The sequence below is a fragment of the Nematolebias whitei genome, chromosome 14, assembly GCF_014905685.2.
Source record: "Nematolebias whitei isolate Nwh7 chromosome 14, NemWhi1, whole genome shotgun sequence".
NCBI lineage: Eukaryota > Metazoa > Chordata > Actinopteri > Cyprinodontiformes > Rivulidae > Nematolebias > Nematolebias whitei.
This window is the reverse complement of record NC_056511.1, coordinates 36,115,748-36,119,774: the sequence shown is the minus strand read 5'-3', so window position 1 is coordinate 36,119,774 and position 4,027 is coordinate 36,115,748. Positions and strand designations below refer to the sequence as shown.

At 36.8% G+C, this 4,027-nt stretch overlaps 1 protein-coding gene across 1 annotated transcript in view; it reads right to left on the bottom strand.

The window, feature by feature from the left end:
* Positions 1–3,051: 3,051 nt before the first annotated feature.
* The window catches only part of msi2b (musashi RNA-binding protein 2b), a 434,292-nt gene continuing 433,316 nt past the window's right edge, over positions 3,052–4,027 (bottom strand). The window contains exon 15 of the mRNA XM_037688064.1: positions 3,052–3,539. The gene's annotated coding sequence lies outside the window, so the exon portion shown is untranslated. The remainder of the gene's footprint in view (positions 3,540–4,027) is intronic.

The window sequence follows — 4,027 nt, the reverse complement described above, 5'->3', positions numbered from 1 at the left end:
AACTTTTGTTTTTTATTTCTTAAAGTTGTGGTTATAAAGTATTTGTTCCAAACTTTCCCACAGAACCCCACCTGAACACATCATTTTAAAGTGTTGTGTGGACATTTAGGTTACCTCATATTTGCATCTTATTATTTAAAATAATGTCCTCGTGTTATTTAAATGAGCCTTTTATCATCATAAATGGAGTCAGACATACTAAAGTCTGCATAAAAAACGGTGAATCCATTAATGTTTATTTATTAATAATGTGATAGATCAGCAATAAATAAATATTTACCACCAGTGAAGCAAACTAAAATAAATGAAATAAATTAAGTTAAGGTGTAATCACACTGAAAAGGCTAAACTGAAACATCTGGTTTCAGCAGCTTGTTTGATCCAACGTTTAAAATTTACGACTATAATTTAAAGCAGAAGAATTCAGCTTTTAATATCTTGTCAAATAAGTTTAAACATTTAAGAAACAACTAATTACGTGTGCTTTTTGTACAGTTTGAACACAAGTGTTTAAACAAAATAAATAAATAAATTAAAAAACACTCCCGAACTGTTAAGTTCGTGGTCAAATGTGTCTTTTTCAAACTTCTGGAAATAAAAAAAAATATATTCTTAAACTAGGCTTTTGGGTCCCCCCTCCCTAAAACACACAAATATCAACAAATACCAGAGTGTTTAAACATCTCTGTTGCTGAGTTCTTGATATAAAAAAAGAAAGATTTTTTTTGAACGTATGATGATTTTAGCTTGCACCCCTCTTGCACAATAACCTGCGTATCTAGCGTTAGGATTTAAGGTAGTATGGCACACCCCCTTCAGAAACATTCAAGGGTGGGGATCCAAATAATGCCTTGTGTACAACTCCATTTTACAATTCCTCCATTGTTCATCCATGAGAGCTTTGGTTAGCTGAAACCATGTTAGAGTGGCAAAAACCAAACCAAGAAAAAACAAAAGAAATCAAACCTACAGGGAATAAATTACAACGAACCTCAAACAAACAAACTGAAATCATCTGCAAATATGATGATCATTGAGAGAAAGCTCTATCTTGACTGGTCCTAACTCCACTATTCACTACAAGTATTATATAAATGAGTCCTATATAACATCTACTTTGTAATTACAGGAGATAGAAAAAGAGCGTGGGGGCGTGGGGAGGTGGGTGGGGGGATAAATATGAGAGAAAGGAGAGGAAGAGCGAGGGAGAACAACAAAGCACTACACTGGTATCAAAGACAGCACTCTGTTTACAAGTTAACTGGGATTTCTTTACACACTAATGAAATACATGAATGAGCAACGAAAGAGAGCGTCTTTTCTGAGGGCGTTGGGGCCGTGGGGGGTGGAAAGAGAAAAACGTAATGGATGCACAGTACATTTTAATAGTATAATACAATTATTAATATATAAACCACAAAGTATCAATAAAACTCTGATTAAACTTGAATTCAGCAAAGAAGCATTTTTCTGTCTTTTTTTTTTTTTTTTACTTTTCTTTCATGTTTTTTTTTTTTTTACATTTGAACGTTACAAGGATTTTTTTTCTTCTTCTTTAAATTATTACTTGATCACACCTCCATTTCTTTTACTTCTATCCAGCATATTCATTACATGGTTGTTTCCAAATGAAACAAAACGAGACAGGAAGTGCATTAAAGAGGAAATAACAGACACACCTGCAGCGGCACCGACGACTTTAACAATTATTATTATTATTAGCAATAAGTCGCATTCTGCGTAACGCCTGCTGCAGCGGCAGGTTGCGAACAATTCAGTGTCTTCTCCGACCCTGTATAAATCTCCTCGGATGAGGGGAAAGGGTCGAACACACGCGACACGTCCGGTACCGGTTCTGTGAATGCACCTCGTCCAGTCGAGGAAACTCTGACCCCTGAATCCTTCATGCTGTCCTAAAGCGCAGGGCCGCTCATTATTTATTTGAAAAAAGCCAACATACACATGTGCAAATAGAAGGATGGCCTGTACTTTAAAACTCACAGTGCAACGATTGCTCGCCTGTTGTCACCTCTCAGTGTTTGTTTCACCGCCAGAATAAATTAGAACCCGCCGGCGACGCACGAAGGCTGAGGTATGGTATCAAAACGGTTACGTTCCTACGTCTTTCTTAAAAAGAACTGATTGGAGGAGCAGAGCATATAAAGGCTCGAGCACGGAGCGCAGGCTGTCGTGTTCCGCGGAGCGAGTCGGGAACAAGCGGGATGAAACGAACGCTACGGCTAACGGCTTCCTCTCAGGAGTACAAAAGAGTCAGGATGCACAGAACGCTGCAAAAAGCCCGCTCCGAGTTCTTCACGTCTACATACAGTGTGCTTTGGATTAAATGTTCTTTTCCCTTTCAAATTATTTCTCTTAGCAAAATGATCCAAATCAGACTCTCGCTCTCTTTTGTTTTTGTTTTCTTTAAATGATTATTGTTTCTCAAAACTGTGTTGATTCAACTTACCGCTCCGAAATTTGCTGGTATGACACGTCAGTATTTACAGAGCAAGTGCGTTCAGTTTTGTTTGTGTTACATCGTCTTCCAGCAGACAAAAAGAAAAAGAAAACAACTAAAACAAACAAACAAAAAAACAGATTTAGAATATTGTTTACAGCTTTTTTTCTTCTATTCACACACTAAAACATGTTTCTTTTGACACACCATCACAAAAATATGCTATTCTCTCACCGAGTTGGTTATATGCAGTGACTGGAATAATATGTACAGCTACATCGTCTTTTTCTCAAGTTTCAATTCACAATGTCGTTATATGAAATTTGTTATAGCATATATATATATATTTATATATATATTTATATATATTTATATTTCTAAACAACAGAAACAACATTTATAAAAAAGGACCATAAAAATATTGGAGTCCTCATCGTATTGCCCAAAAATAGGTAATTATGGTTTAAAACGAGACATCACAAGAAATAAAACGGCTACTAAAATTTATTACTTAGATACCTTCGTTCAATTTTCTTTTCTTTTCTTCAAATCTTCAAGCTACTATTTCTTTTTTCTTTCTTCTTTTTTATTTATTTTTTGCAGAAAGACTGACTGGAAACATCCCAATCTTTTTTTTTTCTTCCTTTAAAATGCGAAGGTGAAGACATGACTTGCAGACTTTCTTGGCTGTGACCCGCCGTGTAACTTCGTACAAAAATCCATTAACGCTACTAGAAAATAAAAATGACAGGAAAGAAAAAAGAGGCTAAAATGAAAAAAAGCATTCTAAAACCTAATCAGAAGAAAAGAGCTGGGAGAGGAAGGAAATGGATGCGTGACGTAACGTGACGTGAAACATTGTGACCAAACCAGGCTGCAGTTATAAGGAGGTTTGGAGTATTGTACAGCAGTCGTTTCTTTTTCTGAGATGACAAACGTTTTTTTTTCTTCATATGGTTCCGACTTGCACTCGTTAAGCCATCGGTGACACTGTAGTGCTTGAAGTTGGATTATGGTCACCTGCACACAAAGCCAATTAGAAACTTCGTCCTGTCAGTCCCGGACCGCCAGATATACTCTGCTGGACAGCAAAGACAAGAAAAGGAACACATAACAGCAGCGTTAGAAATTTTACAACTCAGAAAACATCGTCAGTTGTGGCTTTCATTGATAACAGTTGTAAGACTTCCTAATTTTTTTAAATCGTTTGAAATACATTTAAAATGGTCCAAATCTACCATATTTTCCAGCATATAAGTCACAGTTTTTGCATAGATTTGTCAGTCCTGCGACTTATACTTCGAAGTGACATATACATTTTTTTCTTTCATATTCATAATGCAATTTTTGACTGACACTTTAAATTTTGAAGAACTGCAACAGCGAGTCCTCCCATGCGTGCTCGTTTCACTCAGCTGGTGCAGACAGAGGAACGCTGGAGAGCTAGCGGCTCCGGCTGCAAAGGATGGATGGATGAATGGAGCCGCCCAGACAAAATGAAGCTTTTCTGACCATTAAATAAACACACACTCTCTCTCTCTCTCTCTCTCTCTCTCTCTCTCTCTCTCT